Source organism: Ambystoma mexicanum, chromosome 10, assembly GCF_040938575.1.
Source record: "Ambystoma mexicanum isolate Mex_15411 chromosome 10, UKY_AmexF1_1, whole genome shotgun sequence".
NCBI lineage: Eukaryota > Metazoa > Chordata > Amphibia > Caudata > Ambystomatidae > Ambystoma > Ambystoma mexicanum.
This window is the reverse complement of record NC_090932.1, coordinates 232,892,358-232,908,066: the sequence shown is the minus strand read 5'-3', so window position 1 is coordinate 232,908,066 and position 15,709 is coordinate 232,892,358. Positions and strand designations below refer to the sequence as shown.

At 46.4% G+C, this 15,709-nt stretch overlaps 1 protein-coding gene across 1 annotated transcript in view; it reads left to right on the top strand.

Moving 5' to 3' along the window:
- The first annotated feature begins 646 nt into the window (after positions 1-646).
- Positions 647-15,709, top strand: part of PHYHIP (phytanoyl-CoA 2-hydroxylase interacting protein) — a 470,429-nt gene continuing 455,366 nt past the window's right edge. Inside the window, exon 1 of the mRNA XM_069617750.1 lies at positions 647-787. The gene's annotated coding sequence lies outside the window, so the exon portion shown is untranslated. The remainder of the gene's footprint in view (positions 788-15,709) is intronic.

The window sequence follows — 15,709 nt, the reverse complement described above, 5'->3', positions numbered from 1 at the left end:
CTCTCCCTCTATTCCTCTCCCTCATGCCTGGCTGAAGATGTGTGGGGGTCCATTTCAACATGATGCTTAGGGGCAACCTGCTTAGTGCATACATTACAATGGCGACAAAAATAAGGTCAATAGCAGACGATTATCATGAGACGGCCAGCTAGCAGGGATCTTAAAGACTAAAACCCTGATTCATGGAACTGTGCAAAGTCATTTTGTACTGCAAAAATGACTATCTACTGACTTTGCAGTACAAAAATACACTTTGCACAGTTCCATGAATCCGGGTTTGAATGCCCACTGAAGAGCTATAAACCCTTCTTTGTCAGCAAGTGGCTGATGCGGAGGAACCACTGTTAGAAGGCAATGGAGTAATAAAGCCTCTGTATATCCCATGGGAAGTGATGGCTGTAAGAGCTCCAAGAAACGCAGCTTGTAATGCGAGGGCTGCAAAGGGCACATAAGTCCAGAACGAAAATAGAGAAAGGAATATATTGCTGGCGTGTTACAAGACTGTTGACTGGCAACATGGTTGCTGACCCCCAGGCCCCTTTAATTTGAAAAAGGTTGAAAGGCCTTGACGCCGTCCATGCTCTCACTCTACCCGCCTTCCACGTTTTCATCTCTCCTTCTTATCTCCTCCTCCCCCCCCCTCCTTCCCCCGTACGTCCCCTCCCTTCCTCCCTCAGGGAGGAATGCGCTGTGGATAATTCCGATCCTCGGTGAATCCCCCTTCTGCCTGTGCCGGAGGGACCAGGTGGGGCTGATCGTCTGCTCGCGGCTGGAAGCATCGCAGCAGGTGAGAAGGTTTCTGGAGAGGTAGGGGCGGTATTGCACCCTCAGGGCTTTCAGGTCAACCCGGATCAGCGCGGGAGGGGCCGTAAGCATGTCCTGTCCATGCTCATGAACGCAGGGATGGAACGTGGGCTGCGTGTGGTGTGCGTCCCGGATACTGGAACAGAAGGCGGCGCTGCAGGGGACGACTGAGATCCATTGGCCGAGCCGCGTGTGGGTCGCCCTTAGCGGAGTGACAGGGTGCGCTGCAGGATTGATGTGCGCTGCGTGGATGTGTAATGCATATATAGCAGGAGGAGCTTTACGCGGGGATGCAGGTGCATGTATTGAAGCGGAGTGGGATGGTAGTCTGCAGGTGGGAACTGGTGTGCATTGGCAGGGCTGTGACTCGGTCCCAGGACTGGGCTTGCTGGCAGGCGCTGCAGCTCTGGGTTGAGGCGCACTGGTAGAGCTGCACCGTAGTCAGAGGTCGCAGGCCATGCATGGGGTAGAGCCGAGGTACACTGGCAGAGCCGCGAGGGGGGTAGGGGAAGGGGGTCCCTACTGGAATAACAGTACGGTTACACTCGTATTGACGTGCATCGGCAGAGCTGCGAGCATGGCGGCTGCAGATCAGTACTGAGGTGCATTGCTAGAGCAGAGGCGAGCACAGGCCGGCGCGCGGTGTAGCACCCTCCCCGAGACTCCATCCCCCAGGATGGCTCAGAGGCTGGAACCCGGCCCTGCCATGCCATCTGCTCTGGAGCTGCTGCCGTGGCCGGACTCCACCACCACGCACCCACACTGGCTCTGCCGCACGACGAGAAGGAGCCGAGTCCTGTCTCTGACGGTGCCTCGTTAGGCGTGGGAAGGACCGGGCTAATTAAAGCAACTTGGGGGGCGAGGGGGCGGACGGAGGCGTACGGGATCCGCGTGTGAGAAGGACCGGAGAGAGCCAGCTGGGGAGGGTGAAGGAGGAGAGGGAAAGAGGGAATAGCTGGGGAGAAATAGGCGAGGAAAGGGTGGTGATGGCAGGGAAGGAAGAGGGTGGAAGGAAAGGAGCGGCGACCGAGGAAGGCGGCCATGGAGAGTGGGAGGCGGGTGTAAAGGAACAAGGGTTCTTTGAGACAGAGAATAGAGGGCGTAGGGCAAAGGTCAGGGCGAGTGCGCGAGAGACGCAAATATACAATTAAAGGAGGGATGGAGCAGAGAGACTGGGGAAGTGACGCAGGCATGGTGGCAAGTGATGAAGAGATCCCTTCACTTGTTTAAGCGCTTTGAGGCCTATGAGCGATGTAGCGCTTTACAATAATTCAATCAATCAGTGAGAGGGAGATTGATGCAAGCCACCTGAGGGTGACTTGATATACCACCGGGAAGCCCAACGCTACCTACACTCGTGAGATGGTTTCATGTCATTTCCCTGACGCTGGTGGTCGCGATTGGGGCTGCAACAAAGTAAGAAGATGAAACACAGTTGGCGGACATGCAGCTGTTATCGCGATAGTTAGATGCTTTACGCAGCTAGATATTTACGCATATGTGACAGTGCACCAAGCCCATGGGCCTCTAGGCGCTAGTTACAGTAGAAAAGGCTGGCACAGGTGATGCGATAGGTACACATTTGGGGGTTGAATGCCAGAGAAATGTGAGCGTGTCAAGTAAAGAGGTGAGTTTTTAGCTTGTTCCTGAAGCGGTAATAGGATGGCTCGTCAATGTTATGTCATCCGATCTTCTGGGGCGCACCTCGAAGTAAGGGTGAACCCAAAAGCATACTTAGGATTAGTTCAAATACGGAACAGTTGATCAACTATTCGACCCGGCCGAAAATGAAGTCGAATAGTTGTTTCGTTTAATGAGTAAAGTCCCAAACTTAACAAATATACTTTAAAAAAAAAAACAATGCAAGCACCGTTTTAAATGTGTTACCGTGGTTCATGTTTTGCTCTTTACTTTAATCAACATGTCATACTTATTTAATTCACACAGTCCTGCAAATAACAAATTAACAAAATAGTGGGGGCCATTTGCAGGAACGATGTTGCATCTTTGTTGGCAGGCTTCACGACACAAAGTGCTGGGTTGCAAAGAACGCTAAGCATCCTGCAATGTACAGCTGCCATTGCGATTCACACACATTGCAATCCCTTGCAAGGTGCATGGAATCTTACGTGGATAGTTAGTTTCAAACCTTCCTTTCAGCTCACGCAAACATGTAGCAATGGCTGTCTGTTCACTCATGCAGGGCACACGTTGAGGGGAACATGTGAGGTAAGTGGGCTCCTACTCCCTACTATTCTTAAAGAGGGGACTGCTTCCCCATACGCTAAACATGGAAGAGGACTCAGAGGCAGATGAGGTTAGAGCAGAGGTAATCGCACACAGGGAATTCTGACATGTGACTGAATCTGCCCAAACCCTACACGCTCTATGGATGCACTTCCTGTTGGGCAGTCGCTCGTTCCCACCTTCATCTCACCACACTAGAGTTGACAAGGCTCAATCACCTTTTCTACGTCTCTACCTCTTCAACCCTCCAGCCCATAACACCAACCGGCACAATGCTGGGTACCACTTCCTGTCCCCTCTCACACATTCCCTGTTCAGGTAAACAGGCCTGCCATTTTATTCAAGAGATTTCCTGATAAGCAAGTTCTCCTAAGAGGCCTGTATTGTGTGGGAAATGTCGGCTGTATCTGGCACTGCCTGCCACGTAAATGACTCTTCCTACCCCTTGTTGACATACAAGAGGCAGTCACCTGCTGACAAGTCTCTGGTTTCCATACACCCCCCCCTTCTACCAATTTCACCAACTCAGAATAGCTCTTTGACCATGTCCCATATAGACTCCTCACACCTATCCCCACACTCCATCTGACTGGCTGGCCCAAAGGACCCCTGGAGAGGTTTCCCAACAAGAAGTTCCTCCGAGGCCTCCACAGGGGCACGTCACACTGTCTGACGTAGACTTGACTACCTCAGTCTCACTGGTCTCCTCGGCCTGTTATGAATTCAAGTTTCTCCATAGGCATTTCCAATAGGAACAAACCATCCTCGCCTTTAGCTCATCCTCAACACTCCTCTCCAGTTCACAAACATATGCATATTTAAAGAGGAATACTTTCAGACAATGTTTATTTGTTTTCCCTTTTGCAATATGCACTCCACATTTGTCTCTCTGAGTTGTTACATTGCACTCATATGAGAAGACAAAAGTATTTGGACGGAAACCGAATAGCAAAGACATGATTCGCCGCGAGCCGATTAGCAATTTTTCAGCTGGAATTCGGCCCAATACTTCCTCCAAGCCACAGTTCAGTGCACCCCTCCCGCCAAAGCCTACCATTCTCATGTTCTCTTGGCACTTCCGGAACTGGGTTAGCTCTCCCTGAGGTGGCACGCTAGTAGGAGGGAGAACACGGCTGCTTTTGATATGCAGTTATTGCATGCAGATCTGAAGAAAGCCGGTGAATTGGCATAACCCTTAGGCGTGTATCTTTTCTACTGTGTGAGTTTCTCTGGTGACCCAGTCGGTTTCCTGTATGGGCAAGGTGATGCCAGAAGTGCCTTCCACCTAGCCGATCCATTGATTGCCCACCTTATGACTTGATGCTCCCGCAAGATTGATTTAGGTGTAATATCTGCTGTGCGGTTCATGTTTGTTGTTGTTTGGAACTATATGTGTCAGCTGTCTGGTTGATTGATCTCTCACCTGTATGTTCCAGGATCATTTGATCTGATCAGTACCAGCATAAGTGGACATTCACCTGCACAGTAGTTATATTGTTTCTGGAGATGCTTGGAAGGCGTCCGTATGGTGGGTATTTGACTGACTACGCTTTCAAACCTTCCAATACGAAGCCTAACTTTCTAGGGTCCTTTGAAGAGGAAGGTCAGCTGTTGAGTGCTTTCTGGAAGTCAAGAAGGGCCTACAGCTTGCAGTTTCTTCTGGCCATTGAGTTCGAAAGTCTGGTTGTCATGCTGGCTAGTGGTGGGCAAAACGGCTGAAATGTGCTCCATGGAGAAATTGGTCAAATCCTGAGCAAAAACCAAATGTGGAGTGAAATTGGACATTTCAGGTATTTCCCTGCCTGAATATGTGTTGTTTGTTTGATATGTTGGGCCATTAGGGGTCTGCAAAACATGTTGTCCCCTAATTGGCCCAAATTCCAGAAAAAAACAAAGTTTGGGATAAAAAAAGAGTAAAATTGGCAAAAAAATTGATGATAGGGGAACAAATCAGCGCTCACCCCTAGACTGTGATCAATGAGTTCCAAATTGTTTGAGCAGTTTAATAAAATAATTGAAACAAGTTTTTATTTTGTGTTTTAAAAATAAATAAAAACACGTTGATTCCTGCTCACACGAGTTAAACTCCACAAGTTCTCGAAATTCAACATTCTACTATAAACAGTTCCATGTCAATTACTGACTGTAAAATATCATAGGAAACGATTTTACAAGCAAGACATTTGAAAAGCTTGTCGTGGTTTTAAGTGCAGCAGTGACAGCTTGAGTTCTGCTCTGTACTAGCTCAAGCAGTAAGCATTGTGATGTCACAACTGAAGGGTAATAACAGATTGGAGAGCAGTTGTGATGTCCCATTTTCTTACTACATGTCAGTTGCGATGTCACAACTAGCCTGCAATAAGAACATGATTTCCAGGCTTTTATACGGATATTGCAGACTGCCATGCATTATAGCAGTCTTTTGGCTGCGTTCTGTATTTTCTGTAGCCTCTTTTATGGCGTACATCTCCTGTTCCAGTGGCTGGAACGGGGGATAACGGCCCGTCAGACAAATTTATTGGCCTGACTGAAGCGAGGGCGAAGAACGAGGGCTCTGGGCCGTTATCCCCCGTTCTAGCTACTGGAACAGGGGATGAAGGCTATTCACACCCTGGGTAGCCAAAGCAGTAACCCGGGGTGCTAAAAAAAAAAGAATTTTCCTTCCTACAGTGGGACGCGCGCGGCATCCCATTGTAGGAATACAAATCCTTTTCCAAAATGGCCACCATGAAAAGGGAAGGCAGGCTCCATACAGCGCCCTGCTCTTCTTTTTCTATGGCAGGCAGCGGGAGGCGAGGGGAAGGAGTGGATGCGGCAGCAACAAAATAAGGTTACCAGGGGCTAGAGGGGAGAAAAAAAAGTGACAGAGCGTAGGGGGAAGATGACGGTGGGCCAAGCAGGCCGTCAGGCTGCATGGAATGCAGGCTTGTACAGGCAGTGCAAGGCCACGTTCCTAGACATCTGATTGACTGGCTCCCCCCGGCCGGGTGCTAAAACAGATTATCTGGGATACTAAATTAGATGATGCTCATCTAGTTCAGCCCTGATAGGACCAGAGAGATGACTGCAACGGTTTTGTGCCGGAGAATGAGAAAAGGCAGGATGAGTCTTATCATTTTCTGTGGGAAAACATTGCTAACTAGTGCCTTGTTTTGAAGTTCCAGTGTTAGTGGGTCTCCTGCCATGATCCTGAGGTTCTTGAGAGCTCTGGACACTAGCAGGCATTTTTTTTACCATCTCTGGGAGCTGTTGATTTAGTGGCCCAGATCAGGATTTTCACTTTATCGGTATTGAGTTTCCGCTTTATCGTGATCATGATAATGATGTTTTTCGTGACTTTGGGGTTCACATTGATTGGTTTGTGTATAGAGACATCTAGGTGCTCTCATCTGAGATTACTGGAAAGTTCTAATTTCCAAGATTTCTGCCATTTGCATTTGCTTAATTTGTTGTTGGATGGTTGAGAAGGGCCTCCAAGTCATGATTGCTCTGTGCTTCCTTCCGGTTAGGTGGTCTGCTGGCAGTATCTAAGAGTGATGAATAGAAAGGAAGTGACGTTGACATTTTTTGTTTCTTTATCTCTATGATTGCTGTGCTATTGTATACCTAAACTCGCTGGACCAAAGCACTTCTATGTTCTGGAGGGTCTGTTCTGCTTGGAAGCTTTTCCTCCTGTATGGGGTCTTGCCCTGCCCCCCCGGAGGATTCCCATATTCAGAGGTGGGTAGCTTGAATTGGGGAGGGTTGCATGGCTTTCCATGCCAGGAAGGATCCATGAGAGGAAATGGCTCCGGAATCTTGAGAAAGTGCGACACCCAGATATTCCCAAATGAATTATTCATCAAATATAGACTTCTGGCGTCCATTCTTTGATGAGACACAATCACTGTAAGGGGAGCATGTTTGGCTTTAAGCAATCATTATGGGCAGAGCCCACTGCAGCATGCGGAGGAGCTAGCACTGAAGGTTTTGAAAGTCCATTTTTTGTAGGGTGAAGTTGTGTCGCTATCCAGATAAGGACAAGGAGTTTCATGACCCCTGTATCCTTCAGCCTAGGTTTAAAGCTCTCATTTTTAGTTGAAAGTGTACTTCTGGGCCGGGCCTGTAACAGGATTGCCCTGGCATGGCCATGCCATATGTGACTTCTGCGCATGCCATTGTGGATAATAATTCCAATTTCATGGCTGATTTTCCTTTTTTTGTTAGTATGAGGTGTGAAGCAAATCTTTCATATATCACAAACATGCAGCCATAGTGATCACAATTTCTAATATTTAAACCATAATTAAATACATCAATGTCATTAATAAAAACCATTGCACCCTGTATTGCTTCAAAACTCTGCAAGTTAAACTCTCTGCAGGATGAATTCATCTTGTAAAAACACATAGCATTTCTGTTCTTATAAACAGCCATTCTAAGCGATTATTCATTGGCATTTAAGAGCTTGAGTTTCAAAATGTCGTATAATGCTGCAAACACCATTGTAAGGGATACTTGATTACTTAGTTGCCATCTCTACCACATGTGATCAGTAGACTAAGCTCTTATATCCCTTACAAAGTACCCAACATAAGTAACCCAGAATGTTCTTATTTTTACAATTTAGATATTTTATTGTCTTCATATACCCCAGTTCAATTCAGAACCTACAAATGGTCTCTTGTCACCTTCAATCTGGCCCCAATTACTTCTTGTGCTTCTAGTAAAATAAATATAAAATGCATTAAACAAATCTTCACTTATCTCCATCAGGGAATCTAGCAATATATTGTTGGAATACCTTATATTTTGTAAATAAGTTAAGGTATTTCTGGCTAAGTCTTTTCTTTCATGAATAATTATAATTGATTATGGGAGTTGTCAGTCCCATACTAGAACCTTCTTTTTTTAAATATTGATCTTGAATATGTAGATCGGAACGGTCCAGTCAACCTGGTACTCGGTATGAGATAAGAAGTCCAAAGCCTTCTCTTCATAATTCTTGAAAGTGTTACAAAGTTCCATTGTCATGGCCTCTTTGATGATATACGTACTATTGCTGTCAGTCTTTTTGATATTAATCAACATGCTAACTTTCCTAATTTTTGCCAATGTTACCAACACCGTGAGCCCACTTCAGGTTTAATTAAATGCATCAGGACTGAAGTAGGTTATCCCTGGGTAGGTTCCTATATTTTCCCCTCTTTTATAGAGCCAGGCTTCTACCAAAATCCAAACTACGCTCCACATCATACAACAGCGTATGAGCCACCTTCAGTTTTCATGCATTTAATTAAAGTTATTTTGGGAATAATGGAGATGTTCAAACTTAGATAACAAAAATTCTCTAACCACCTCTAGAATATTTTTGTCAAGTTTCAAAGGAATAGTAAACTTCAGCCTCTTAGCCATAAAAGTCATAATTTTAGTCTTTTTGTAATTTAGTTCTGAACAATTTTTGTTTAAAATACTTATAAAACATTTATTTGTTTTTACTGCACAAACAGCTTTACAAATGTTTCATTACATAACTATGTAAAACAATGTATTCCAATAAAATACTTAAAAGTTGCCCCCAGTCTTCGTTGTAGAGCAATTTCTGTAACATCGAATACAACAGCGTTGTCTGCACACGCACGTCAATTAGTGTCGGTCACACCCAATTTAAGAGGAAAGTTGTTAACAGTGAAAGGCTGTGGCCATTTCAGCCATATAGACATTAAAGCCAAACGGTGCAAGAACACATCCTTACGTAAGTACTTTATTAGACGATTGCAAATTGGGATATAACCCCCATGCACTAAGCTTGTGCCACAAGTTCAAACCCCCAACCTCCTATTTACACCACACTGAAAATCTAAAAATGTGGCAAATAAGGGGGGGCTGTTCGCTTATTAAAGCCTGTTTTATTAGTGGATTCCTCATAAATCCACTTTCCAAAGTGCTCATCACACTTCTGAAGCATCTTTGGAATTGGGGCAACATCCTCTTTTCTGCTGCATATTTCTTGAGTTCACTTAGGACGGGGAAGGTGGCGTTCTTACTAGGTACGTCCAAAAGGGTTATCAGTCTGTAATTGCTCCGGTCCTCCCACTGGCCTTTTAAAAAAAAAAAAAATAGGAATGATCAGGGAGGTTGGCCAAGAAGTAGGCCATTTCGATGTTCAAATAATTTCTTTAAAGAACCTAAACACATCTCTGACCACGGCCTTGGATGGTTCCTGACTATCACATTTGCTAGATCATCGCTTTACGGGACTCTAGAATCTTTTGTCGCTTAATGACATTGATTTTTTCTTCCTGTTTGAAAGAGGCTTGCCATTAGGTAAATCCCACTCTTCTTCAACAGTCATCCCATTTGTTAGATGGAAGAATTGTGAGCTGATATAAAAGTTAGCTATACATTTGCCGAGATAAAATTAAATTATGACTTAGTGCTTTTCTCATTCATATTTCGAATCAGTGCCCCAAATCTTTTAACATCATTATCAATAGCTAATAACATTTGTTGCCAATTATGATTTATTTCTAATCTATGTTGTTTGCATACTGTGCTGCCCTTATCGACACTGCCAGACAGCCCAACTTCTCATATCTTTAGTTTCGCAGCCGTTGCCACATTTTTTCTTTTTTAATCACTGCGTCAAGATCATATTTCTTCATATCTTTGTCTTAATGTTCCATTATATCCCTACCATGATGTACTCACTCAGGTAAATTATATCTGGATCCATTCTCTATTAGCCTCTTTACTGTTAACTACATTCCACATTAATATTCCATTCTTTTATTAACGGCCACTATGTTCTTATGACAACAATCAATTCGGTTTCCTGCCTTACTTCCGTGTCCTCCGCTAAACGCTGTTGTACTGTATCATTCGGCACCATGAGTTCCTAAAATTATTATGACAGATACATTCTGTATTAACAGAAAATGTTGTGAAGAAACCAAAAATGTGTCCAATGTGGAACTAACAGCTCCTCTAAACCTTGTAGAGTCCCTTGGAATGTCTCAGTGCATTCCACGGCTCGACATATTTAGACCCCGGGCACTTAAAACAAGTCATGCCATTGTAAGTCTGTCTGATCATGCTTTCTTGTAATTGAACTTTTGGGACAACATTTTTGTCTTCCCATTGCTCCCCCATAATAAGGGAATTTTGCATTTGCATCTCCTGCCAGGATAATCGTTTCCCGCCTCTAGGACCCACTGCCTATCCATTCTTCTAAGTGATCCAGTGTGCACTACATTATTTGTCTACCAGAGGGAGCATATATTTTAATGATCAGTCACGTTTTGACTATTTTTCTCTTTATCCCATCCTTGAGCATTCAAATAATTTTTGATCAAAATCAAGAAACCCTCCCTACGCTGCACATTTGCGCCATTCTTGTCACGACGAATCATTGTTAGATACCCATCAATTAATGATGGCTCTCTTACCTTTTGCTTCTTGTATTAACATCAAATTGTGCGCAATCACGCAGTCCGAACCCGGACCCATGCGTAGGAAGCCTCTAAGGCATCCACAAGAGCAAGTCTGTACCTATTTGCCCTTTATGACAGATGCATAGGAAATCTGGGCTGGAGTAAACTGGGGAGCCGAAGCCAGTTCTGTTTTGTTCTTGATGAACATCCATGACAAAATGTGCAGCTTCACTAATCTTCACCCTAGGTCGTCTCTGTTATAGCGTTCCTTAAGCGAGATCTTTTGAAATGTATGTGTAATTCTTCATCTATCACCATTTCACAATGAAGGTGGTTCTACTATTCATTATTATTATTGAGTTTTTATATTGCACAACACACCCAAACGCCTCAGCGCGCAGGAAGACAAAGCCTGGTCAAAAGAGCCAGGGAGCAAGCAGAAAGGGGAAGAAAAAACGAATCGCTGGAGTGAAAAAGGTGTGTTTTGTAAAGCTCTCTTCATCCAATCGGGTACATGTAGCTGATACGAGCAGGGAGTAAATGTCAAGGGCCATTGACACGAAGGACTTTGATTCTGCCAGTATTATTCCTCCCACAGCTAGTGATTTTAGTGAAATGTGTTCCAATTTAAGATCAGCATGATTTTACCCATACTCGACATCCAAGTTTGCCAAATATAGGTCGCTGAATACAAGGCCACCGACTGACCTACACAGCGAGCACAGGGTCTCTATGGGCCTCATTACGACCCAGGCGGTAAGGGGTTTACGGCGGCGTAAACAGCGCCGACCCTTACCGCCTGAGTACGAGGTCCCTTAGCGCCATGGCGGATTTAACACCTGCTTTTAGCAGGTGTTAAAATCCATGGCGCTAAGGGACCATGGAGTTAATTACGCCACCGTAATTTACGGTGGCGTAATTAACGCCTTCCCCACTCCCATTATGCCCTATGGGGCAAAAATGGGAATGGGGAAGGGTAAATGGGGATTGGGGACTTACCGCCCCGCCAAGGTCGGAATGGGGTGGTAAGTCCGCCAACCACCATGGCGTAAACGTAGTTTACGCCATGGTGGTAAAGTCACGGCCCAGGCGGTAATTTACCGCCTGGGTCGTAATGAGGGCCTATGTCCAGTGTTGGCAGCACAGAGGCAGGGAATGGAGCACGGTGCGGCAAGGAATAGCAGGTAAGGAAATCATGGAGGAGTTGCGTATCACAGGGCATGTGGGGTGGGGGAGTAGGGTCAGGCGACTCGGGACGGGGGTCTAGGGGCTCTGCTCACATTCAGTGCACACAGGCAGGCGATTTGGAGGAGGCAGCCATGGGGGTGAAACACCCCCATTAGGAAGGAGAGTGGGAGATTCGGCGGATAGCACCGTGGGAGATGCATTCGGTGGGCAAGATTTGATGGGTGGGGGATTCGGGGTGCCATGCTTCGACGGAAGCACATAAAATCCTAAGCATGACTAGGAAACTCAACCACATCAATGTCTTCAGATTTTAATACTCGTAAATTGGGTATTTCATTAAACAATTGTAGAAGGCACCCTTTCTTTAACACCGCGTTAGCGGTTTCATCAAAAAATGTCCTGAATCATTATTTCTCTACGGCCTTTCTCCCGGTAACCACGAATTGTTGTTCTGGACCCTGCTTTGTTGTTGTCTGTCGTTCGAGAACTCTGTTTTTCTGCCATAGAGTCTACTTGTAACTTTTCTCGGATAGTCAAAGTCTCATTCTCCACATCTTCTATGTCACCAGAAACGTCATCATTCTCATCCCCGGGGTTTAACCACTCTTCTTGCTTCTGTCTGCCGTTAAACCAGAGTTCCAATGTCATGTGTGTTAAACCTTTGAGTTTTCATGACTTTCTTTTCCCTACGATTTGAGGATTTAATTGGCACAATATAAAAAAAAGCCCATATCTTTTTTCAATGAGAGTAAGCCGACGCGTCTCCATTTGTTTCTTTCTTCCTTTGCACGTGCCCAGTCTGCTTCTCTACTTCCCCTATAACATTGTTTTTCCCTTTTTCTTTAGGCTGAGTAGTGTGGGTTCACTTTGCTTCTCTTACGAGATCCCTACCTAAGTAATAAATTACAGACAACTTATGTGTATGGAAAAGTTGTAGGCCGTAGGCATTTTATTTTCTTACAGAAAATACAACACAACAAAATAATTACACTGCAATATGCTTTTGGGCACATTGTGTCCAGTCCCGAAGTTGCCCAAGGCTCCTCCCGAGTCCTTGTTATCCCTGAGCCTTCGTTCCTGGGCACATGCCGCCTACGACGTTTCTTGGACCGTGTACCGAAAGAGAACTCAGCGTTCCTTTCTTCTGCCTGCTCCTTCTTTTCTTGAACTGTGTACCGAAAGAGTACTCGGCGTTCTTACTTCTGCCCGCTCCTTCTTTTTTGGACCGTGTACCGAGAGAGTACTCAGCGTACTGGCTCCTGCCTGCACTCCTTCTTCTTCCGTTCTTCTTGTAGGGTGGGTTGAGTGGCAAACGTTTTCCTTCCCCTTCTCCAGGTACTAAGAGCCTACCCGAGAGAGGTGAGCTCTTACCTGGTTTGTGCCGCCTCTCCTTTTCCAGGCTTACTTATACCCCCCCGGCCTTTTGTTCCTTCCTGGGGGCGGCCGGTTTACCCCCCCGACCCCTTGCTGTTACAATTCGCACCTTCCCAGGTGCTGTTTCCTGTCCTTCCTGGGCTTTTGTTTCTTGTGGCGCCATTCGGACGCCCCTCCCTATGCTTTGCGCCATTTTCCCCCACCCCGCGCCTAAACTCCCAGACCCTCTATCGTCCCGCATTTCATGCGGCCCGGGGCCTGGGTCATAGGATGAGTAGTGTGGGTTCACTTTGCTTCTCTTACGAGATCCCTACCTAAGTAATAAATTACAGACAACTTATGTGTATGGAAAAGTTGTAGGCCTTAGGCATTTTATTTTCTTACAGAAAATACAACACAACAAAATAATTACACTGCCATATGCTTTTGGGCACATTGTGTCCAGTTCCGAAGTTGCCCAAGGCTCCTCCTGAGTCCTTGTTATCCCTGAGCCTTCGTTCCTGGGCACATGCCGCCAAACCTGAGTGGGTGTTCCTTACACCCGCTCAGGTCCCCCCCAAAAGCACCCTACCTACAACCCCGTTCCTGGAGTGCCCTGAAAATGTTGTCGGAAAAAACCCCCATCCCTTCCTTTGATAGGTGCACCCCATCCTGGTGAAACATGTCCGGATTGTTCCGGTGTAAGCCATGTCTTATGAAATGCAGCCCTGTGCTGTTGCAGTACTTTTCTACTGATATATTGTGTTTCTTTCTGGCTATCTCAATTGCGTGCCTCTTCTGTGCCCCATACCAGACCCTTGTTGGTATTATCTCTGACATAAAAATCTCGGTTTTCCACCAGCTGCGGGCTATGCTATGCAGTGACTCGCAGATGTTCCTTTGTAATTTACCCCTGTTTGTGCTCACCAGGTCGTCCCCCCCCCCCCCCCGAGATGTATAACCAGGTACTCGGGGGGGGAGGGGGGGGGAGGGGGGGGTAGGGGGTCCCTGAAACCTATCAGTTCCGATAGCCTGTCGTGGATGTCCTCCCAGTGCATCCCCAGGAGGCCCCACCATGACATAATTGTGTTCCTGAAATGTAGTCCTTGCTTTACCTCTTCCAGCCACCTGCCTGCCCGGGTCACGAAAGAGTGCCCCACTATCCATGCCGATTTGTATGGGCCGGCCTCTGTAGAAACGGGGGAGATAAGTGTCATATCAGTTCCTCCCTTATGTATTTCTTAAAACATTGCGACTTCCATCCCCCAATTCGTCTCACCCCCTTTGCTCCCAGGCCCCCCGCCCACTCAGAGGTTGCTGCCCCTATCCTGAAAGAGTGTGTCCCAAATTCGGCTGGATCCCATCCCGCTTTTGCCACCGCCTATTTTAATACTGCCTGAAACTGGTACCTGCTGAGCGCGCTGCGGTCCCTATGGATCAATAACTGGCCGTCGACCTCTGGTCGCAGCTCCAGGAATTCTTGGGTGATGCATCTGGGACAGTGGTCCTTTTCTCTGATGCAATTGAGATCTATTGCTCGCCCCTTCCCTATTTGGTCTGTCTTAGATTTCCTTAGCATTATAGACATCCCCTTGATACCCATACTAACGTCTTTTCTTGCCAGGCCGTCTCCTGCCTCCGTATTCCTGGCCACCAGTTCCCCTATTCTGAATGCTCCATAGTATGCTAGCGCAAATGCTGCCCTGAACAGCGCGGTTTCGTATGTGCTGCTGCACGTGTCTTGCAGCACTTTTAGCAGAATTATCAATTTTCCAAAATTTACCGGCCTTCTGCTATCTGGTTTTTTCCCCCTCTAACTTTGCCCATCCCCTCATAGCGTATTTTATCTTAGCGCTGTCAGTCGGGTCCGGTATGCCCGCCACTTTTGTGGTATATGCCACCGCCGCCAGGTGCGCTGCTGCCCAGCTTTTCTTTTTCCCTTTGGCAAATGCCCCTTCAAGAAATTCACACATTTTTTCCACTGAAATCTTTTCAACCTTTTTTACACCTGTTTCCATCAACACATCTTTTACATGCTTTTCGTACTGCTCACACGTTTTGTATGTCGGGGCATTTCTGGTCAGCTTGTCGATGACCCTTTCTTTTCTCCGTTCTTCTCCCACTTCTTTTGGGTCGACCTTGAGGCCAACCGTGCTTTCCTTTCTAGTGCCTCCAACGGGACCTATGCCTTCTGTGGCGTGGGCGTTCTTTCCTTGTCGGCGTCCGGTCTCAGCTCCCTGAATTTCTCCCACTGAAAGCGAGAGATTGCATCAGCCACCACATTTTCTTCCCCCGCGATATGCCTCGCCTTTATGCATGTATTAATTTTTAGGCTTTCCAGTGTGATTGCCCTCATTAATTCTAATACTATCATGCATGACGCACTTCCTTTGTTTAACACGTGCACCACCGCCATATTATCTGACCATACTGCCAACTCCTTGTTCCCTAGTTCTTCCCTCCATGCGCATAACGCTTTTGGCCACTTGCCTGCACACCATTTTTTCCCCAGTATTGCGCCAAAACCAAAGCCACCGGCTGCAACAGTGAACAACACCCTTTTACCTTCATCGTTCACCGATGAGCCCATTATTACCGCCCCCTTGAAGTTTTTCAGAAATTCTGCCCATACTTCCAGATCTCTCTTGATTCCTCCCCCTAGCCTGACCCTGTGGTGCCCTTTGGTAGCACCTCTCGTTTTCAGC